Raw genomic sequence first — 24,775 nt, 5'->3', positions numbered from 1 at the left:
GTTACATTTCCAGATAGCTTTGTGGTAACCAAAAAAGAATTGATTTATTAGCAATTTTTATATCACATTGAGACAAAATATTTGTGATAAATATTGTTATGTATTCAAAACATCTCATGTATTAAGAAATCATACCTTAGATGGGGCCAAGCTGGCCGATTAGAAGCAGCTGTGGCCTGTGGCTCTCACGGGGAGCAGTGAAAACTGCGAGTGAATTCTGCACCTTCAACTGAGGTATCCAGGTTCTTGCACTGCGACTGACTAGGCAGACAGCTCGACCCACAGAGAGTGAGGAAACGCAAGTGGGGCGATGGCCCACCCAGGTGTGGCACGGAGCTAGGGGAGCCCCCACTCACAGCCAAGGGAGGCTGTGAGGGATTGTGCGACTCTGCCCGGGAAACCATGCTTCTCCCACGGATCTTTGCAACCTGCAGATCAGGAGGTCCCCTGGTGAGCTCAGCCATGGCCTTGGGTCTGAAGCACAGAGCTGTGTGGAGTCTCGGCGGAGTGCTCGCTGGCTCACTGGGGCATGCGTGGAAACCCAGGAGTTTTGCATCCTCTGCCCCGAGAATTCCAGCAAAGCAGGAGATAAATCCATGCATTTCCATAGGAAGGAGGCTGAATCCAAGGAGCCAAGTGACAGACATCATTCTGAGGCCCCACTCCCACAGCACCTCACAAGACCCATTGGCTTGGAATTCCAGCTGGCCAGCGGCAGCAGGCTGGAGACAGCCGGAAATGGGCCGAGTTCCCGGGGGAGGGCAGCCGCTCTATCTGTGGTTTGAGTTGGCCGCTCCAGCCTGCTGGCACCAGGGACCAGGAGGAGTTCCCCATAACACAGCACAGCTGCTGAGCCTGATCGTGGCCAGGCTGCTTCTTTAAGTGAGACCAAAATCCATCCCTCCTCATTGGACAGGGCCTCCCCATCGGAATTTTAGCAACTCCAGACAGAGTTCTATGGACAGAACTCCGATTTCTCCCTGGGATGAAGTCCCCAGGGAGAGGGGTAGCTGCTGTCTCCCCAGTTCAGCAGACTCAGCCTTTCCAGCCTGCTGGCTCTGGAGACTCCCGGGGATCAGCACAGCACACCTGCTCTGCCAAAGGGCAGCCAGACTGCTTCTTTAAGCAGTCCCTGATCCTGTTCCTCCTGACTGGGCAAGACCTCCCAAAAGGGGTCTCCAGATACCTCCTACAGGAGCATTCCAGCTGGCATCAAGTCGGTACCCCCTTGGACTGGTGCTCCCAGAGGAAGGATCAGGCTGCCATCTTGGCTGTTTCACAGCCTTCACTGGTGATACCTCCAGGTGCAGGAGAGACTGAGGTGACTAGGGTCCAGAGTGAACCCCCAGAAAACCACAGCAGCCCTAGGGAAGAGTGGTCTGACTGTTAAAAACAAGCAGAAAGCAACAACAATATCAACAAAAAAGACCCCACAAAAACCCCATTCAAAGGTCAGCAATGTCAAAGATCAAAGGTAGATAAGCCCACAAAGATGAGAAAGCATCAACACAAAACGCTGAAAACTCAAAAAGGCAGAATGCCTCTTCTCCTCTAAATGACAACAGCACCTCTCCAGCAAGGGCACAGAACTGACCCCAGGCTGAGATGGCTGAATTGACAAAAGTAGGCTTTAGGAGGTGGGTAATAACAAACCTCATTGAGCTAAAGAAGCACGTTCTAACTTAATGCAAGGAAGCTAAAAATCATAAAAAAAATCACAGAAGCTGATAACCAGAATATTCAGTTTAGAGAGGAACATAACTGACCTGATGGAGGTGAGAAACACAACACAAGAACTTCACAACCACAAGTATCACTAGCAGAACAGGCCAAGTGGAGGAAAGAATCTCAGAGCTTAAAAACCATCTGTCTAAGACAGGAAGAGAATAATAGAGAAAAAAGAACAGAGAAGAATAGAAAAAAAAGACCAAAAAACAATGAACAAAACCTTCAAGAAATATGGGATTATGTAAAAAGACTGAACCTAAGACTGATAAGGGTACCTTGACCCACCACGATCAAGATGGCTTCATCCCTGGGATACAAGATTGGCTCAACAGGCAAATCTATAAATGTAATTACTCACATAAACAGAACTAAACACAAAAACAACACGATTATCTCAACATATGCAGAAAAGGCCTTCAATAAAATTAAACATCCCTTCATGTCAAAAACTCTCAATAAACTAGCTATTGAAGGATCACACCTCTAAAGAATAAGAGCCATATATGACAAACCCACAGCCAATATCATACTGAATGAGCAAAAGCTGGAAGCATTCCCCTTGAAAACTGGCACAAGACAAGGATGGCCTCTCTCACCACTCCTGTTCAACATAGTACTGGGATTTCTGGCCAGGGCAATCAGGCAGGAGAAAGAAATAAAGGTATTTAAATAGGAAGAGAGGAAGTCAAATTATCTTTGTTTGCAGATGACATGATCCTGTATCTAGAAAACCCCATCTCAGCCCAAAAGCTTCTTAAGCTGATGAACCACATCAACAGAATCTCAGGATACAAAATCAATGTGCAAAAATCACTAGTATTCCTATACACCAGCAACAGGCAAGTAGAGAGCCAAATCATGAATGAACTTCATTCACAATTGCTACAAAGATAATAAAATACATAGGAATACAGCTAACAAGCAAAGCAAAGAACCTCTTCAAGGAGGACTACAAACCACTGCCCAGAGAAATCAGATAGGACACAAGCAAATGGAGAAGCATTCTGTGCTCATGGATAGGGAAGAATTAATTCATGAAAATGGCCATACTGCCCAAAGTAATTTATAAAAGAATTCAATGCTATTCCCATTAAACTACCAATGACATTCTTCACAGAATTAGAAGAAACTATTTTATAATTCTCATGAACCAAAAAAGAGCCCAAATAGCCAGGACAATTCTAAGCAAAAAGAACAAAGCTGGAGGCATCACACTACCCAACTTCAAACTATACTATAAGGCTACAGTAACAAAAACAGCATGGTACTGGTACAAAAACAGACACATAGACCAATGAAACAGAATAGAAAACTCTGAAATAAGACCATACACATACAACCATCTGATCTTTGACAAACCTGACAAACACAAGCAATGGGGAAAGGATTCCTTATTTAATAAATCATGTTGGGAAAACTGGCTAGCCATATGCAGAAAACTGAAACTGGACATCTTCCTTACACCTTATACAAAAAAATAACTCAAGATGGAATAAAGACTTAAACGTAAGACCTAAAACCATACCCTGAAAGAAAACCTAGGCAATACCATTCAGGACATAGGTGTGGGCAAAGACTGTACGACTAAAACACCAAAAGCAATGGCAACAAAAGCCAAAATTGACAAATGGGATCTAATTAAACTAAAGAGCTTCTGCACAGTAAAATAAACTGTCATCAGAGTGAACAGACAACCTACAGCAGATTGGGAGGAAATTTTTGCAATCTGTCTGACAAAGGGCTAATATCCAGAATCTACAAAGAACTTAAACAAATTTACAAGAAAAAACCCCATCAAAAAGTAGGCAAAGGAAATGACAGACACTTCTCAGAAGAAGACATTTATGTGGCCAACAAACATATGAAAAAAAAGCTCATCATCACTGGTCATTAGATACATGCAAATCAAAACCACAATGAGATACCATCTCACACCAGTTAGAATGGCGATTATTAAAAAGTCAGGAAACAATAGATGCTGACGAGGCTGTGGAGAAATAGGAATGCTTTTACACTGTTGGTAGGAGTGTAAATTAGATCAGTCATTATGGAAGACAGTGTGACAATTCCTCAAGGATCTAGAACCAGAAATACCATTTGACCCAGCAATCCCATTACGGGGTATATACCCAAAGCATTATAAGTTATTATACTATAAAGACACATGCACTGTATGTTTATTTCAGCACTGTTCACAATAGCAAAGACTTGGAACCAACCCAAATTCCCATCAATGATAAAGAAAATGTGGCACATATACACCATGGAATACTATGCATTTATGTCCTTTCCAGGGACATGGATAAAGCTGGAAACCATCATTCTCAGCAAACTAACACAAGAAAACAAAACCAGGCCAGGAGCAGTGGCTCACGCCTGTAGTCTCAGAACTTTGGGAGGCCGAGGTGGGCAGATCACCTGAGGTGGGGAGTTTGAGACCAGCCTGACCAACATGGAGAAACCCCATCTCTACTAAAAATACAAACAATTAGCCAGGCATGTTGGCACATGCCTGTAATCCTAGCTACTTGGGAGGCTGAGGCAGGAGAGTCACTTGAACCCGGGAGGCAGAGGTTGCGGTAACCCAAGATCATGCCATTGCACTCCAACCTGGGCAACAAGAGTGGAATTTTGTCTCAAAAAAAAAAAAAAAAAAAAAAAGAAAGAAAGAAAAAGAAAAGAAAACCAAACACTGCATGTTCTCACTCATAAGTGGGAGTTGAACAATGAGAACCACATGGACACAGGGAGGGGAACATCACACACTGGGGCCTGTCGAGGGGTAGGAGGCTAGGGGAGGAATGGCATTAGGAGAAATACCTAATGTAGATGATGGGTTGATGGGTGCAGCAAATCACCATGGCACTTGTACACCTATGTAACAAACCAGCATGCTCTGCCCATGTATCCCAGAACTTAAAGTACAACAAAGAAAACTTTACATAAATGCATAAAGTCTAGAACAGCTAATATATTCTAATGAAATGTCAACTATAATCCCAGCTCAAAGAGAACACCATGAAATTATGAAGGGCTTTCCACAAATCTCTAAATTTATGTCCTCATAAGATTACATTTCTATTTCTTCTTGAATAATTTCCTTATTTTAGCTATGATTTAGTGATAGTAAGATGGTATGAGGAGAAAATTCTCCTAACATTCCATTGAGAAAATTCTGCCTCATTTCACCACACACCTGAGTCTTAAGCAGTCACTTCTAATGTAGCTGAATAATAGATACTCACCCAGCTGAGTCTATGAGTTGCATCCATGTACGTGAGATACGGAACCCAAGGAGTGGTAATAAGCTGGGAATGCCATCAGCTCATCTTCCTTCAGGGCTATATTTGTCATTGTTACTTGTAGAAGCAGGACAGCCCTGGCATTGGGATTGGTAGAAACAGAGTATCAAAGGGAAAACTGAACTTCCCTAATTTTTGGAAAACAGCAGATTGGAAACAGACAGGCTCCAACGTTTTCCATGTGTGAGGTCATTGTTCCAGGTAGCCTTGCTCAGGACCACATTTCTTGTCAGCAAAACAGAAGTCAAATGATATTTCTACCTTCCAAGAGAATAGAACATAATGTCAGATTTTCTCATGGATTCCCACAAGTTCAAGAAAGTTTCATGGCCTTATCTAACTGCTTAAGCATTTCAACTAAAAAATTATTTGTCTTTCAAATACACAGGAATCTGTTTGGAAAAATTTTAACCACAAAAAGTTGGAATTCTAAAGTAAAAAATGCATAAGGCCATCAAAATTTTTTACAGCTTTTAATTTAGATGTCAACAGGGGAAAAAAAAAATTCTCTGAAGTTTGCTTTTATACCATTAAAGACTTATTTTTTATTACCAGCAATACAGGGCGATTCATTCAGGTTGAATCTTGAAGGTAAACTTTAACTTAATTTTAAGTTTTGGCTAATTTTTAAGCATTTATCAGTCACCTACCATGATTTCATCTCAGAAACCAAGATGTCAATTTCATTTAGACCTTTGAAATGTTAAAACAGAAGGTTAAATGCTTCAAAATAATATTCATATAGAGGCTTACATATGTGGACCAAGAATCTCCATGTATTACAAAGTTTATGAGAACATAACAAATGTTGATACACACATTTAATTCTGAAATAAAAACTTACAACAAATAAAACTAACAAATCAAGAAAATTTTGTAGGTTACACATTTTATGTCTCAAAATATAGGTATTAAACACTCAAGGATGGATAAAAGAAGAAATCACAAGAGAAAATAGAAAATATCTAGAGACAAATTAAAAATATGAAATACCAAAAGTTGAGATACATCAAAACAGTACCATAAGGGAAAAATTTATAGCCAAAAATGATTAAAAAATAAGATACCGAATCAACAACTTTACTCTTAAGGAACTAAAAACAGAGGGAAAAAGAGGGACTACTAAAAGAGGGACAACTAAAAGCTAGCAAAATTTAAAAAATGATAAAGATAGCAGTGGAAATAAGTGAAATAGAGAACAGAAAAACAATATCAAAAATCAACAAAACCAAGTTTTTTCTCCGAAAAAGACCAAAACTGACAAAATTTTATCTAGATTGACTAAGAAGAAAAAGGGAATACTCAAATTACTAAACTCAAAAATAAAATGGGTACATTACTAACAAATTTTTGGAGTAAACAAAGGATGTAGGAGAGTACCATAAGGAACTATACACTAAAAAAATTGAATAACCTAAGTAAAATGAACAAATTCCTAGAAACAAAAAACCTACTAAGACTGAATCGGAAAAGTTGAATAAACCTATTCAGCAAGGAGAGTCAGCAAGAAGATGGCATCAGTAATCAAAAACCCAGCAACAAAGAAAAGCCTGGACCAGATGGCTTCACTGTTGAATTCTACCCAACGTTTAAAGCAGAATTAACACCAGTTTTTCTCAAAGTTTTTCAAAACGTTGAAGAGGAGGTAACATTTTCTAACTTATTACATGAGGCCAGTATTACCCTGACACCAAGCCAGACAAAAGCACCATAAGAAAACTACAAACAAACATCCCTTACAAATGCCGATGCAAAAATCCTAAAATACCAGCAACTCAAACTTAGCAGTACATTAAAAGGATTATACACTATGAATGAGTATAATTGACTCCTGAAATAAAATTATGTTCCAACACATGAAAATCAGCGTAATATCACATTAACATAAAGGAAAGAAACCTCATGTGATCATTTTAATCAAAGAAAAAGCATTTGTCAAAATTTAACCCACATTCATGATAAAATATACTTAAGCTATAATAAGGAATAAAACACCTTAACATAAGGTTATATTTAAAAAAACACACAGCTAACATTATAATGAAAGACTGAAAGCTTTTACCCTAAGAGCAAAATCAAGGATGCCTGCTTTTACTACTTCTATTTAATATAGTACTGAAGGTTCTAGTTAGTTAAAATAAGGCAAGTAAAATAATAAAAGTTATTCCAATTTTTAAAAGTAAAATTTTCTGTTCGCAGATGACACAGTCTTATATATTAAAAATATTTTAGTTTCTGTGAGATAAACTATCAGATGCAATGAATAACATTCAGCAAAACTTCAGGATACAAAATCAACACACAAAAATCAGTTGTATTTCTACAATAACAAACTATCTGAAGAAGAAATCAAGACAAGACTATCATTTATGATAGCATCGGAAGAATAAAATACTTAGAAACCAACTTAACCAAGGAAATGAAAAACCTCTACGGCAAAACTATAAACATTGCAGAAAAGTATTAAAGATGACACAAGTAAATGAAAAGACATCATGTGTTTATGGACTGGAAGACAAAACCTTGTCAAGATGCCATTGTTATCAATAATCAACTACAGATTCAATAAAATCACTATAAAAATTCTAATCTTTACAAAAATAGAAAAACCTATTCTAAAATTCCGATGAAATCTCAAAAAACCCCAAGTAGCCAAATCAATCTTAAAAACTAACAAAGTTAGAGGACTAACACCTGGTTTCAAACTTACTGTAATGCTTCAGTACCCAAAACAATGCTGTACCAGTATAGAGACAGACATAAAGACCAATGCAATAGAAATAAAGAACCAAAAAATATGGTCATGATTTTTCAACAAGGGAGTCAAAACTATTTAATGGGGAAAGGATGGTATATTTTTAAATGGTGTTAAAAATGAATATTTACATGGAACACAATAAAGTTGGACCCTTACTTTACACCGTATAAAAAACTTAATTTAAAATGGACCAAATATCTAATTGCAAGAGCTAAAACTATAAAACCGTTAGAAGAAAACATAGGAAAAATGTTTCATAACATAGAATCTGGCAATAATTTCTTGGATAAGACAGTGAAAGCACAGACAACAACAACAACAAAAATACATAAAAAGAACTTCATCACAGTGAGAAGCTTGTATGTATCTGAAGATACAATCAATAGATTAAAAATAAATTCACGGAGGGAAAGAAAATATTCACACATTATATATTTGATAAGTAACTAATATACAGGCTATATAAAGACCTCAGCAACAACAACAAAACAAATTTAAACATAAGCAAAGGTTTTAAAATACACATTTATCTAAAGAAGATATACAAATGACCAGTAAGCACAGTACAAGGTGCTCAGCATCACTAATCGTGAGAAAAAAGTAAATCCAAACCACAATGCAATACCAACTGACATATGTAAGCACAGCTGCCATCAAAAAAACCATCACCAGCAAACCAAAACAACAAAGCCCCAGAGAACAGCAAATGCTGGATGTGGAGAAGTCAGGACTCCTGCACACTGCTGGTGGGAAAGTAAGATGGCACAGCCACTGTGGAAAACAGTAATCACCATATGATCCAGTAATTCCACATCTGGGTATATACTCCAAAAAACTGAAAGTGGGAATTTGCACACCCCTGTTTATAGCAACATTCACAAGAGCCAAAGGGTAGAAAAAGCCCAAATGTCCATCTACAGATGAATGGATAAGCAGATATGATCAATACACACAATGATATATTATTCAGCCTTAAAAAGAAATTCTAATACATGCTACAACATAAACCTTGAAAAGATTAAAACAAAAAAATGCAAATACTCTATGCTTTCCACTTCTATAGTGTACCTAGAGCAATTAAATTCATAGACACAAAGTAGGATGTGGTTTCCAGGGGATTGGGGGGGGAAGGGAAAGGGGAGCTATTGTTCCGTGGATACAGAGTTTCACCTTGGGATGATAACACAGGTTTGGAATGGATAGTGGTGATAGTTACACAACAATGTATTTATACTTAATGTACTTAAATTTTCTGTTATACATATTTTACCACAGTAAAAAAATTAGCAAATATTTAAAAATCTACATGTTTCTTTGAACTGTTTCTTTACATCCCTTGTCCATTTTTCAATTTGGCTGTTGGTCTTTCAATAATTTATGATAGCTATATCCTAAATTAGCTTTTTGTGTATATATATATATTATATATAAATTATATAAAATATATATTTTCGTATGTTTTTGTATACAATATATTTTTGTATACATTTTTGTATACATTATATAAAATATATTACATAATATATATATTATATATATTACCCAAATTAGCTTTTTGTCTGTCATGTATATTGCAGATCTGTTTCCCCAGTCTGTTGACTTTTGACTTTGAGGCATTATTCTCGCCTATAAAGTTTTAATTTTTATGGAGTCAAATGCGTCAGTCTTCCATTCAAAGACTTATTTATGGGTTTGGTGTTTCAGTTTAGGATGATAAAGAAGTTGTAGATATAGATAAAGGAGATGGTTGTACAACACATTACACTGGATGCCACTCAACTGTACATTTAAACATGGTAAAAATGGTAAGTTATGTTGTATATATCTTACCACCAAAAAAGGGCCAGGCTTACATGTTTATACGTTAGGGGTTTGGAGTAACCCTAACATTTATTCCCCTCCAGGGCTCTAATTTATAAAACACCCACACAAGGAAAGTAGACACTGACTTCAGAAATCTTACAAGTCCCACAGCAGGGGCTGCCTGGGAAAGCAGAGGTGGAAAAAGTCACATAAACTTGAGGTCTATGTGAGACCTCCCATCCCCTACTCTCGAATCAGATGGAGGAAGGCATACATGCAGGCTGAGCTGGAGAGATGAGCTGGGGTGGGCAAACAGTCCTCCCATGACCCTAGACCTTAAGTGCTCCCACATGCTCCCAGGCATGTATCAAACCAAGAAAGCAGGCTATGAGGGCAACACATCTACCTGTATACAGGGAGCTATGAAATATCTGAGCTGAGCAAGTGATGCACAAGGAGATGGAAGTAGTCTGACCTTTACACAGTGACCTGGCTCAAATAATTTCAGGCTCTCATTAATCAGGCGAGCTCCGCTTTCTCTCTGAGGTAGGTAAACTTGAGGGGGTAAAGTGGGAGTTGGGGATAACGGAAAAGAAAGCCTGGCAGTATTTCTTCTAACGCTGTTATAAATAAAAAGTAAAACATAAATGCCCTTTCTCAGGGCCCAAATGTTAGGTGAAAAAATGTGTGTCATCTCAGTCATGTGATGTGGGCTTTAGCAGAGCAGTACACACATGGTCATTTATCCTTTCCCTCTGCATGTTGTGTGCTTTTTCAGTTTTATAATGTACCTGATCCATGTGTTTCATCATACTAGCTGCAAACAAGGCCACTGAATGTCACACCAAGAGGCCAGCATGTCTGTGAAGGGCAGAAACTGGAGCAGCCAAACAGCTGGAAGAGGCCAGCTAGTAAGTACCCAATCACACTCCATAGAGGAATCCACACTTACAAGATAGGCAAGTGTCAGGCTACCTCAGTAGTTATCCCCCCAAATAAAAAAAACAAGTAACCCTTCCAGGGAACATGTGTGTGTGTACACACAAAAGTACATGCACAGGGGAAAGGCTGGGAAGGAACCAAATCCACCTCTGAACACCAGTTACTTGTGGGGAAGGGGCAGGTGAAGCCAACCGTCAGCATTACTCACCTTTTCAACTGATGAGCTTGCATCAATTTTGGCAATTTCTCATAAAAAGGCCATTTTCACTCCTTGGGTGATCACCCAGGTCCTGCAAAACTGAGCCACCAACAACCACCTGCACCATTTCCCATGAGGCCAAATAATGGCTTCCCTCAAAGCTCAGCCCTCCCACCCACTTCCCAGTCCTGTCCCATGCAGGGGGCTACTGGCCTCCTGGGGTACAGGAGTCCAGGCCAAACCCAACCCACAGATGGTTGGTGAAACCAGCACATATCCAAGGGCCTTTCCCCCACCTGGGCCATGTGTCCACTGCATAGATATGCCTGTGCTTGCTCCCCTAGGACAGAGACTCCCTTGTCTTCAGTTGGAATGAGGGATGGGGAGATTTGATGGTGTCCTGTACAGGTTAGATGTTAATCTGATGTGGTGCTCTTGGAGAAGCTTGCCTGAGTTAGGCACTTTCTCAGCACGTGGTGTGTGCTGCCCCTTCAAGCTGCAGGAGTCCCAGAAGGTAAGTGCTACTGCAATCCCCATTTAGTGAACAGAGGTCAGGTGAGCTGCAGCTGGCCAAGCAGCTGCTAAGTAGCCAACAGGCTGGATCTGCATCTCACTTGCAGAGGCCCTGCCTGGCTGCTGGGACTGCCCTGAGACTGCCTTCTCCTCCTCTTACCTCCACAGCTCTCCCGGCTTCTATCCACAGCTGTGCTTCAGGTGGGGAACACCTATGGATGCACCAGGGTGCAACTACTCAGAGTCCAGCGTGCAGAAGGGCCCTGGCTCCATGCTGTTTCCATATCCAAGCCCAAGCACATCTAGAGCTTCAGTAAATCTAAGCCTCCCTGAATTCCCTGCAAGACTAAACTGAGCCCTACAACCCCCACCACTCTGGTTAGCTGCCAGTCCCAGCCCCTGTTCCCTCTTGGGCCCCTGTCTGTACAGTTCTGAAGTCCTACAAGAATGTTGAGATCCTAAGCCAACTCTCACCCAAAGAGGTAAACAACCAGGGGCCTCCAGGGGTAGAGAACATACCCAGACAGGTTCTGCTGCCTGTAGGCTTGACGTCCTTCCCCCACAACACGCCATGCTTGCCAGGCTGGAAGACGGGCTCCGGAAACTCCGGAAACTCGGGAAACCTGGGCCTGTAGCTGGCATGTGGAAAAGAGGCCTGGAAAAGCACCACTCCTGCCCATGAAGCCCCACATGGAACCAGGTAATTGGGAAATACATGGGCACCAAGGCTGACCCCCACACCTCAGACCCAGGTGAGAACTGCAGCGGTGACTTGCCCCCTCTACCACTGGCTGTACCACTACAGGATGGAGAAACATCTAGCCCCACGCGTGAGTGGAAACACTAGGTGTGGGCAGGTTCCAGTGGCTGCTGCAGCTGAACCTTCCCAACCAGGTCCATGCAAGGCCATCTCAGATGGGTGCGCACCTGGGTTGGGCAAGGACACCCCTCAGAGAGTGAGAGCCACTGAGGAGGGTTGTCACAAAGGCCCCTTTTCCTGCTCTGAGAACAGGTTGGGGGAGTATGGGGGACCTCTGCCACCTCCCAGCTGCTTCCAGGAGCCACTTCTTTCAAGATGAGGCACTCTCCTGCCTACCTGTTCCCATTTGGCTGCAATAGACCATTGCCAACATTCAGAGAACAAAAAGGGCCCTCACCTGTTTTCCATGACACATCAGAGGCAAGTGGGTACACCCAGGGGACCTGGAGTAGAACCTGTACGTCTGCCCACCCCCAGGCTATGCTGGCTTCATCTTATCTGTGTGATGGGGGTGGGGGTGGGGGTGGGGGTGGGGGTGGGGGTGGGGGTGGGGGTTACCAAGGGGTCATCACACAGGCCATAGACAAGTTCTTCAAGAGCCAGGTAGAAGAAACACTGTCCCGTGTAGGCTGCCCAGCACCCAGCTCACCCACACACCTCTTATTTGAAGCTTCCCCAAAGCAGGCTTTGCAGTCCAGGCTCCCCAAGAAGCCTGGGGAGGAGACTCTGCCAGGCTGAAGGGCCTGTACCCAAAGGTGCCTCCCTCATCAGGCTCATCCTGACAGTCCGGGATGAGTTTTGCCCTGAAGTTTGGGAAGGAGACTCTGCCAGCCTAAAGGGCCTGTCCCCAAAGGTGCCACCCTCACCAATCTCATCCTGACAATCTTGGGTTATTTTTGCCCTGAAGTTTTAGAGTTGGGGACAGGGAGACAGACAGTACACGTTAGCCACCTTCCCAGAGAGCATCAGCCCTCCAGACTGGGGCAGGTCAGACCTCCACTCAGGCATTTTTCTCACTAGTTGCCAATTGGGGGAAGCAGCATTTGTGAGCACCTGCCTGTCTCCCCAGGTCCTGTTCAGAAACCCCATCTGTGCCTTTGGAGAGACTGCCCTAAGCATGCAGGCCCAGCAACTGGATCTACAGCCCCCAGGACCTAATCCCCTTCTACACAGGGTTCAGTGCATGTGAGTATACACTGGGCTTGATTCCTGCCAGATATCCCATGCCCACCTCGTTAAGAGAATGAGGCTACACAAACACACCCAGGCCGTCATGGTGATGGAGTGGCTGGGGTCCCACTTGCCCAGCCTTCATTGCTGGTTCAGAGCCAGCTGTCTGACCACATTCCTACCCCGAGATGAGACTTTGGGGACATTGTCCACTGGGGTCACTGACCACTTTTAAAGTTCCAGAAACAGAGGACCAGCTGGTCCCCTAGAAGTTTGGTACATGGGATAAGCCAAGGCTTGCCTTCAAGAACAGGCTTTCCACCATGTAGTTGCCCAAGGCCCAGGGCATCCCCAAGTTCGTGTGAAGCCTGCCTGCCATGTCCACAGCCCATGCCGACCCCTCCTGGAGCCACTGGAATACTTGTTCCTGGGCATGTGATAAGCCCAGACAGCTTCAGCCTTGCAGGACAACTATGCGCATCTGGCAGCAGTAGTGCCAGAGGGCCCATAGAAAGAAGTCGGAGGTGAAACCAGATGCTATGAGAATACTTTTAGGCAAAACCGCATACTATAAAAATGCTTTAAAATGCAGGAGGAGATGTGAAGACACAAACAAACAAGTGCATAGTGACACATGGCTGTCAGAACACAGTAAAGAATCCACACTGCTTCCCCCCTTTACCTAGAAAAGGAAAGTTCTAGGCCACCTCCTCAGCATCCTCCTCAAACTCCTCCTCGGCTGTGGCATCCTGATATTGCTGATATTCAGACACCAGGTCGTTCATGTTGCTCTCGGCCTCGGTGAATTCCGTCTCATCCATGCCGTCGCCTGTGTACCAGTGGAGGAAGGCCTTGCGCCTGAGCATTGCTGTAAACTGCTCTGAGACACGCCTGAAGAGTTCCTGGATGGCTGTATTATTCCCAATGAAGGTGGCCGACATTTTCAGCCCCGGGGTGGGATGTCACAGACGGCTGTTTTTACGTTGTTGGGGAGCTAGTCAGCAAAGTAGCTGCTGTTCTTATCTTGAATGTTGAACATCTGTTCATCCACCTCCCTCATGGGCTGCGACCCCTGAAAATGGGGCCGCTGTTAGGCAGCAGCCGTGACGGAGGTCGCAGGCCGCCATCATGTTCTTAGCATCAAACATCTGCCGGGTGAGCTCAGCCACGGTCAAGGCCCGGTACTGCTGGCTGCCCCGGCTGGTCAGTGGGGCGAAGCCGGGCATGAAGAAATGCAGCCGGGGAAACGAGACCATGTTCACGGCCAGCTTCCGCAGGTCGGCATTCAGCTGGCCTGGGAAGCGCAGGCACGTGGTGACCCCACTCATGGTCGCAGACACCAGGTGGTTCAGGTCACCATAGGTGGGTGTGGGCAGCTTTAGGGTCCTGGAACATATGTCATACAGCGCTTCGTTATCTATGCAGAAGGTCTCATCCGCGTTCTCTATTAGCTGGTGGACTGAGAGGGTGGCGTTGTAGGGCTCCACCACGGTGTCCGACACCTTGGGCGAGGGCAGGATGCTGAATGTGTTTATGATCCTGTCTGGGTACTCCTCCTGGATCTTACTGAGCAGAAGGGTACCCATCCCAGACCCAGTCCCCCCACCCAGGGATTGGGTCAGCTGGAAACCCTGCAGGCAGTCACAGCTCTCAGCCTCCTTTCTGACAACATCCATCACTGACTCCATCAGCTCCGCGCCTTCCGTGTAGTGTCCCTTGGCCCAGTTGTTTCCCGCCCCACACTGACCTGTAAGTACAGCCAGTCACTCGATGGCCAGGTTTACGGTCATCAGTGGTCACCACCATAATGCAGAAAGGGCCAAGTGTCACGTGTGACGTGAAAGCACCATTCGCCCTGCAGGTGGAGCAAATGAAACCCCCTCCTCCAGAGTTACAGGACAGCAGCTTCCCCTGTTAGGAATTAAGTCAGGAGTCAAACATGAGACGGGTTAACAGAACTCGCTGCAGGTGGCTCCTGCCCATTTTCAGGGAAGGCAGTAGCCACGGCCCCAGCTCAGCTCCCTGTAGGGAGTTTACATCAGTAGCTCCTCACCTTGAGGAGACACCCGGGCCTTCCTCCCAAAGCCCGTTTAGGAGAGGCAGATTGAGCGACTCCACTCAGAGGATACCAGGGTGTTCAGGGGCCCTGGCTCCACAGTTCCCACAGCGATGACCTTGGGCACTCCTGGATTTTGAGCTGCCCTGGCTAAGGAGCCCACCCCAGTCCTCGCCCGCAGCTCACCAAAGATGAAGTTGTCTGGCCTGAAGATCTGCCCGAAGGGCCCTGAGCGCACAGAGTCCATGGTGCCCGGCTCCAGATCCACGAGCACAGCGCGGGGCACGTACCTGCCACCTGAGTGGGGTGGGAGGGCATGAGCGAGGGGAGGGCCGCGTTCCCAGGAAGGCGGTGAGGGAAGGACGGGGGTCTCACCGCTGGCCTCGTTGTAGTACACGTTGATGCGCTCCAGCTGCAGGTGGCTGTCCCCGTGGTAGGTGCCAGTGGAGTCGATGGCGTGCTCATCAGAGATCACCTCCCAGAACTACCAGAGACGGGAGGGGCCAGACAGGCCAAGGCTCAGTTACGGAGGCGCCCCAGCCCCTCTCCCACCCCCACCCGCACCCCCATCCCTAGGCCGCCGCGTGCCTGGGGTCCACCCCGGCCGCCTCGCCAGCCGCCCAGTTCCACCGCGTCCCCAGCAGGGAGCCCAGGGGCCGCAATGCAGAGACACTGCCCCACCACTGCCAACTTCCCTGGCCACCGGGCAGGCCCGGGCTGGGCCCTCAGAGCCCCGACTGCCAACCTTGGCGCCGATCTGGTTCCCGCACTGCCCCGCCTGCGTGAGCACAATCTCCCTCATGGCCAAGGCGGGATCAGGGCGGCAGGAGAAGCGCGAGAAGGAGGAGCAGACACGCAGCGACCCAGCCCGCCCACCGCCAACGCTTAAATAGCCCCACACCCACCTCCCCCAGCCTCGGATTCGGATCCCAGAATAAGCAACAGCTTTACTTCTACACAGGTGCACCCACCTGTGAATCCCTTGGCGTTGAACGTCTGTTGGAAAGCTCAGGTGTCCTTCCTGTGGTCCTTTCCACGTTGGGGAAAGCTGCTCAGCTGCAGAACTTCCTCCCACGTCTTTAGTAAGACTAGATCCCTAGCTGAGCTGAAACTGAATTTTCCTCCCATGTGGGAGAGGAAGACTCTTGTTTCCATATTCACAGAGTGCCTTTGCACCTGTCCTAGATTGATGACATTTTTGTAATGGATGCATCCTTTCATCTATTAGGAGATCTGTGGTTAGGAAACGCCTTCCGTATGTTAACTCAACAGGACTTAATTATACGGTTTACTTTGGAGCAGTTCAAACCCGCAGTAAGCTATGGGTGTTAGAGATAGTAAGGCCTCTGACTTAGCTAGAGTCTTCTTTAGAGTAGAATTAGCCCTTTCACCTTTCCAGAGGACTGCGGTCTCCACGCCGAGTGAATGTAATATTGGATTCTTAAAGCTGAGGATAAGTGTTGGGATACGCCTGCTGTGAAAGATGGGCCATTGTCACTTTGCAGGCTTTTAGATTACCCAAACTGAGGAGTTATTTCTTCTGGTAAACGTTTTCAGATGGGGTGGGGAATGCCTCAATCTAACCAGTGAAGGTATCAGTAAGCATTAGCAAATATTTGAATCTCCTGCAGAAAGGCACTGGGGTACATTAAAGTTGCCAGTTCTCACCTGGATAGATTCCTCAATTTTTGGACAGGTTAAACTGGAGAAGGAGAAAATTGCTGGTTGTTTGGGTCATGTCAGGCACAGAGTTCACAGGGCTGAGTCACCTGTTTTAGTGTCTTGAAAAGATTTACCCCTATAAACAAATGAGACATTAACAGAAACAAAGAATCCCTTCTAGGATGAAAAGAACCATGAAAGTGCTGAGTTATCTTCCTGTGATTGGTACTTGGCATTAGTAATTTATTACCATCATTCAGCCAGCCCGAGGGGCCCTGGACTGAAATGCAATCCCTGGCCCATTTTTGTTCTTCTTCAGAGTATTCTGGCCCAGTTCTATGTATGCTGACCAGCACGCCCATAAGCTTCACTGGCCCTTTCAGTGCAGGGGCCTTGGCTGCAGCATCTACAAGGGCATTTCCTTTTACATGGTCAGTCTCTCTTTTGATGTCCTCTGCAATTAATTATAGTCACTTTCTGGCAGCAAAGCAGCATTCTAACAAGCTCAGAATCTGAATGATGTATGGAAAAGCGCTTGGGGGTCAGGAGTCCCTACCCATTCCAAATTGCAGCATAAGCATGAAGCACTAAAAAAAATCATACTTGGAATCAGTGTAAATGTTAACTTTTAAATCCTTTCCCAATTGCAGGGGCCTAGTAAGTTCAATTAACTCAGCTTTTTGAGCTGAGGTCGAGGCCAGCAAGGCTTGTGACTTGATTCTCTTGTGCTGACTACTAATAGCATATCTAGCTCTCCTGTTTTCCTGATGCATAAAACAACTTGCATCTGTTAACCACTCTGCCTTGGGATGGTCAAGGGGCTCATCTCTCTGAAGTCTGGCCTGCTAGAATAAATTCGTTTCATAACCTGTGTCATGCTTTTGCTGTGTCCCCAGTCAAATCTTACCTTAAATTGTAGCTCCCATAATTCCTATATATCGTGGGAGGGACCCAGTGGGAGGTAATTGAATCGGGGGATGGGTCTTTCCCATGCTGTTCTCGTGACAGTGAATAAGCCTCATGAGATCTGATGGTTTATTTATTTATTTATTTTTGAGACAGAGTCTTGCTCTGTTGCTCAGGCTGGAGTGCATTATCATGATCTCGGCTCACTGCAACCTCTGATTCCTGGGTTCAAGCGATTCTCCTGTCAGCCTCCCGAGTAGCTGGGATTACAGGCGCCCACCACCATGCCTGTCTAATTTTTGTACTTTTAGTATAGACGGGGTTTCACCATGTTGGCTAGGCTGGCCTCCATCTCCTCACCTCAGGTCATCCACTGCCTTGGCCTCCCAAAGTGCTGGGATCACATCTGATGGTTTTATAAAGGGGAGTTTCCCTACACAAGCTCTTTTGCCTGCTGCCATGTAAGAGATGTGACTTTGCTCCTCACTTGCCTTCTGCCATGAGTGTGAGGCCTCCCCGACCATGTAGAACTGTGAGTCAATTAAACCTCTTTTCTTTATAAATTTCCCAGCCTCAGATATGTCTTTATTAGCAGCATGAGAAGAGACTAATACAACCTGTATGCCAGGAAGGCTGGGAGCACATGTGGACTCTGGCAGATAAGTAGCTGGGTTTGTGGTTTGGCAGGCTTTAAGGGTTATGTCTGGAGTTTCTAGCAATAAGGCCTGACACTTTCATAAATGTTCTCCTATTATCCACTGCTGCCCTTTAGCTTCTAGGACCACCTTCCCTTGGTGTGGGGTCAAAAACCTGTAGGTGCTGTCCTAATGTTAGTTTATTAGCTTTGCCTACTAGAAAAGTGGTATCAGCAATAGCTCTAAGACATCAAGGCCACCCTGAGGCCACCTGGTCTATCTGCTTAGAAAATTAGGCTACTGGCCTTGGAATGTCCCCCAGTTTTGGGACAAGATTACCCAAGGCCGATGCCTTGCTTTTTGCTCACATAAAGAAAAAATGGTTCATCCAACTTGGGGACTCCCACGGCTGCAGCAGAGCCCAATTTCTCCTTGAGAGTGTTGAAGGTTTGCTTGCAATTCTCATTACATTCTAGGAGCTCTAAATCTTTCCCTTTAGTGTATCATATAAAGGCTTGGCTACATGCCCAAATCTGGGCACCCATAAGCAGCAGTACCCAGCCATCTCCTAAAAAAGCCCACAGTCATTTGTTGGACTGGGACCCTTGGATGACTAAAATAACTTTTTTTATCTTCTAGGGATGTTGATCAGTTCCAGAGGTTAAGACAGATTCCAAATATTTAAGTCTTTGAGTCAAAATCTGAGCCCTGTATGGTGATTCCCTATATCTGCAAGTTCCCAGGAAATTTACCAACTTAACAGTATTATTATTTGAGTCTTCTTTAGTTGGGCTAGCAATGAGCAAGTCACCTACATACTGAATAATCGTGTCCCTTTCCAATTGTAGATTTCTTAAGTCCTTAGCTAGGGCATTTTCAAATAAGTGGGGGCTATCCCAGAACCCTTCAGAGAGGACTGTCCAGGTTAGTTTTGAGGCTGAATGTGTATCTGGATCAGTCCATTCAAAGGCAAACATATTGTGAATCTGGATGCATTGAGATGCAGAAAAATGCATCTTTCAGATTTAAGAATGTAAACCAGCTTGCATCCCCTGGGACTTGGTAAGTATTGGGGACAATGAGGTGTATGGAGACAACTGCATTTCTTAATGCTCTAAGGGTTCTGACACATCTGTACTTGCCATTAAGCTTTTTATCTGGTAACATGCAAGTATTGTAAGGAGACTCTCATGACCTTCATAACTCATATGCCAAGAATTTGGCAATAAGGGGTTCAATTTCCCCTCATGCTTCTTGCCTTAAAATGTATTGTCTCTTCTGAGGGCGAGGAGCACTAGGCTAAAGTTGGATTTGAATGGGGGAGGTGTTTAGTACGTTTCCCAGAGCCTGTGTGGCCCAAACCTCAAGATTTACTTGAGACAACACCTCAGGTGGTAAATGTGACAGCTCATTCTTAACTTCTTTTTTTCCCCTGAGGGGTCAGGAACAAAAGTAACCCTTTCTATGCTTTATGATCTGTGAAGGTGACCATGACTTGGTCTCCTGAGTCAATAAACCTCTCCCCAGTAAGAGGTCAGGCACTCAGTCAGTACTAAAAAGGCAGGCGAGAAACCCAGAAGCTCTAGAGGACAACTCAGAAGAAAGGCAGCGTTTTGGGGCTTGTCCATCATGGGGAGACAGGAGCCCATCGTACTGAATCAGAACAGAGTCATCTGCTCCCACCCCCAATAAGAAGTTGATACTCCTACCTGCCACTTCAAGAGTCACCTGAGTCACCTCCATCTCTCGATAGCTAATAGTCCAATGGGAGTGGAGGTAGGAAGTATCAGGACCTCCCACTTTCGAGTCTGCTGGGCTCTGATGATGGCTCCCTTGGAAGCACAGTGCATTTCCTTTGGCAGTGGCCGACCTTCTTACAGAAGGCACATTGATTTATTTCCATGGCACAGTGGCCCAGAGGCACAGACTGGTACTTTCACCTTCTCACTTCCTCTGCGAGGGCCGGGGTTAAGGGGCTGCCTCTGAAGTTGTGGAAAGCACAAGGCTGCAGCTACAAGCTGGGCCTCTTGGGAGATTTGCTTTGTTTTCTCTGCCCTATTCCTGTGATGGAAAACTGCAAAATCCAAGTCTAAAATCTGATCCATGGGAGTCTGGAAGCCTAAGGCTGCTTTTGGCAGCTTCCTGCAGATATCAGAAGCAGACTGGGCTATAAAATAAACTGCTAGCAATGCCTGTCCCTTCTTGGAGTCAGGGTCAGTGTTAGTGTATTTCCTCAAAGTCTAAATTATCCACCCTTGTAATAAGGCTAGATTTTCATCTTTTCCCTGAGTAATTTTCCGGACTTTATAAAAATTAAAAAGCTTTATCATACTTTTTTTTTATTCCTTCAAGGAGTCAAATGATCATATATTTTTTCTCTCTATATCCCACTTTCTTCCTAATTCATTTCTCTTTTCTAGATTCTAGTTCTCTTTTGGGTCCTAGTCAGGCAGTGCTGTGCCTCCTACTTGATAGGTATCATGCCCCTGGTTGTAGGCTGCCACTCTATTAGCATGTGCTCTAGCCACTCCCACAATGCACTGCTTTTCTACCATGCAGCAGGTAAACATAAATATATGCAAATCCTGCCTGGTCAGATCATACATCAAGGTTAGCCTCTAAAATCTCTCTATGAATTTTCCCAGAACCTCTGAAAACTGTTTTAGTTTTTCCTTGCATATGGCTAATTCAGACATAGAAAAGGGTACATATACCTATATACTATCCTTATTATCATCTGTCACTTCCCAGAGAGGGCAAACATTCAACTTTGCCAGCTGATAAGAGGCCCCACTGCATGTTGTTCCGGTGAAGTTCAGGTGTTTCGAGAGTGGGGTATGTATGTAAGACAGGACTCGAAGGGCAGGGAGAAGATGATGACCGGACACTAGATAACCCTGGAAAACTAGAAGTTAATAACATGTTGCACACCTCACCAGAACTGGAAGGAGTCTGACTGTGTTCTTATGGGGTGCTCGGACTGGCAGGGGGAGTTCAGCCCCAGCTAAGAAAAGCCCAATATTAAGAGGCACTTGCATTAAAAGGGCAATCAATTATGTGCCATCCTTATTTTGTCTTTTCCTCCATCAAACATATAGAAGCCCATTTTAATTTTTTATCCTGACCAAGCATCAGAGAAGCCTACATGTAAAGTATTTCCTCCAATTTAGTTTCTCTTCTATAAAACAAATTAAGCTGCAAAAAAAGGAGTCAGACCGAACAGGAGAAATGGGAAAGCTGTAACTTGTATATTGTAATGTATTAGTCCATTTTCACACTGCTATGACAAAACTGACAAAACTCTCTCAGGAAAAAAGTGACATGCTGGGTTTAGAAAGTAGGGTCCAGCTGCCCTATATCAGCTCATCAAAGATGACCTTATGGTTAAGAAATGAGAGAAAACTGTTAAGAAAAAGTCTCATGTTCTCCATCTTGAGGCTAATTGTTTGCAGAGGGTTGTCATAAAAGAGGCTGTCACTAAACAAGCATGTATGATCTTATCACGTAGGGCTGTTAAATACCACATTTCAACTTCTAGTCATAATGATGGAGAGGTTATTGCTGATTTTTTCTGATAATTAAAGTACAAAAATACTAGGTTCCAAGACATCTCTTTTTTTATGTCACTTGGACCAGTGGCAAACTAAATAAGCAATCAGCTAAAAGTCAGAGGATCGCTGAGGAAAGTAAAAGCTAAACTGTTTGGGCCCTCTTTCCTGGGGCAGCCTCCAGGCTACTACAAAACAGAGGCGGTGAGCAGAAAGGTGACAAGATGCAGAGCACTCAGGTGAGGGACAAAGAGCACAAGGTGGACAGTCCAAAAAGGCAAACCTCTTTTTTAGCCAAATCCATTCTTCTCAATATACCCCAGGGCCTCTAACCTTGTGAGCTTGGCCTCTAATCTGAGTATGACACCCCCAGGTCTCTAACTTTGGGCTGAGTCTCTCACCCTAACATTATACCCTAGGGCCTCTCACTTAAGTAATAGTGGATAATCGTTCTTGCCAACCTGAATGGCTTCACGACTGTAAAAGACAGCCCACTTGCCAGCTGATTGATTCTATGTGGATTGTTTTCCTTGGAGTGGAGGTCTTGTCTTGGTGTCCCTTCATGGTGTTGCTGAAAGATGTTGCTGGAAAAGAGGGTCCTGATACAGACCACAAAGTAGGATTCTTAGATCTTGTGCAGGAAAAAATTTAAGGTGAGTCAGAGAGCACAGTGAAAGAAGCAAGTTTACTAGAAATGACTCTATTACAGAGTTGGACATCCTCAGAAAACAAGAGCAGGGATGCATTGTCTTTTGTTAGTGTCTCTAACTATAAAGAGAAAGAGTTATAATTAAACTTGGAAGGTGCAGATGTACTCACTAAAGTCGGGGCTATTGATTTTAACAACGACCATTAACCCGTTGACCTAAGCTAGCTCATTAATATTACCTTTAAGAAAAAATGCTGCACTCCTAGGACATTTATACATTTTTCAGGCTTGATGGAAGATGTCTTGTATGGCCATTAATATTCTGGAATTGTAATTTGTGGCCAGCTAAAAAATGTGGCTATTTTCAGACCATGAGTATTAACCTTCTAGATGCTTGTGAGTACCTAGCTACTCATATTAAGATAGAGTATTCTAGTCATGTTTATTAAACTAGAAGCTTGGTAACCATGAGTTCCTCTAACACAACAAGTCTACTCCTCAAGGAGAAAATGTATTTCTCAGGAATTTTGTGCATTTTGTTTGATGGCATTTGGTATGTTTACCAAAATGGCAGAAAAGAGTGAAATTAGTCCTCAAATATTTCTCAGGATTCAATATAAAGTAAACAAAATAATTATAGTTAATATGCAAGTTGGTACAGTTGATATTCAAAAGAAATTCTGTCTGGAACACAATGAGATTTTTATTTATTAATTATTATTATTATCATTTTGAGACAGAGTCTTTCTCTCTTGCCCAGGCTGGAGTGCGGTGCACCATCTTGGCTCACTGAAACCTCTGCCTCCCAAGTTCAAGTGATTCTCCTGCCTCAGCCTCCCAAGTAGCTGTGATTACAGGCATGCATCACAACACCTAGCTAATTTTTGTATATTTAGTAGAGATGGGGTTTCACTCTGTTGGCCAGGTGGTCTCAAACCCCTGACAACAAGTGATCTGCCCACCTTGGCCTCCCAAATTGCTGGGATTACAGGGATGAGCCACCACTCCCAGCCACAATGAGGTTTTTAAATTCTAACTGATTTCCTGCTGTTGAGCAGGGAGCTGAGCAAATTCAACAGATCATGAGCCTAAAGTAGGAGAAGACTGAGGACAAACTCTAGAACACATGTGATTAAATTAATTACAATTGAAACCAAATCAAATTTAATAAGGCTGTACCTCTTAGTTTCAAGATGTTTCCCCTCATTTTGAAATGTGGTGTTATTCAGTGGAAAAGAAAAATAGTGTTTATCTCCAGAGTAAAGAACAGGGTTCCCTGCAGGGATTGACTGACTGAGAGCTATGGCTCAGGATTAAAAATTCTTTTTTCCACTTATAAAGTAAAAATTAATTTCTAAGCCCCTATTGACTAAATGGACCCCTCTTCCTGTATAAGGACTTTCCAAAGTTAACCTGAAAAGCTAGTTCAGGCCATAGGTCACACATGCCTCATTATACTCTCCTCCCTTTGGTTTTAATTTTAATTTTTAATTTATTTTTGTGGGTATATAGTTGGTGTATATATTTATAGGGGTACATGACATACTTTGATACAGTCATGCAATGAGTAATACCTAATAAAAAATGGGGTATCCATCCCCTCAAGCATTTATAGCTTGTGTTATAAACAATCCAATTATACTTTTAGTTTTTATAAAATATATAAATTATTTTTGACTATAATTGCCCATTGTGCTATCAAATACTGTCTTATTCATTCTTTCTAACAATTTTTTGTACCCATTTAGCATCCCCACTATCCTCCTGTTCCCCCACTGCCCTTCCCAGCCTCTGGTAACCACCCTTATACTCTCTATCTCTATGACATCAATTGTTTCAAATTTTAGCGCCCACAAATAAGTGAGAACATGTGACATTTGTCTTTCCGTGCCTGACTTATTTCACTTAACATAAAGACTTTCAGTTCCATTTATGTTACTGCAAATGACACACTCTCATTCTTTCTTATAGCTGAATAGTACTCCATTGTGTATATGTACCACATTTTCTCTATCCAGTCATCTGTTGATGGATATTTAGGTTTCTTCCAAATCTTGGCTATTAGCAACATTTGTTTTTGACTGACTTGTGGATAAAAGCCACCTTAACTGAGGTGAAATGATATCTCATTTTCAGTTTGATTT

General features: G+C 43.7%; 1 pseudogene; it reads right to left on the bottom strand.

Annotated features, from left to right (window-relative positions):
* Positions 1 to 16,181, bottom strand: part of LOC129047448 (tubulin beta-8 chain-like) — a 29,531-nt pseudogene extending 13,350 nt beyond the window's left edge.
* Between the last annotated feature and the right edge of the window lie 8,594 nt (positions 16,182 to 24,775).

Source organism: Pongo abelii, chromosome 11, assembly GCF_028885655.2.
Source record: "Pongo abelii isolate AG06213 chromosome 11, NHGRI_mPonAbe1-v2.0_pri, whole genome shotgun sequence".
NCBI classification, from domain to species: Eukaryota; Metazoa; Chordata; class Mammalia; order Primates; family Hominidae; genus Pongo; species Pongo abelii.
This window is presented reverse-complemented; position numbering and strand designations above follow the sequence as displayed.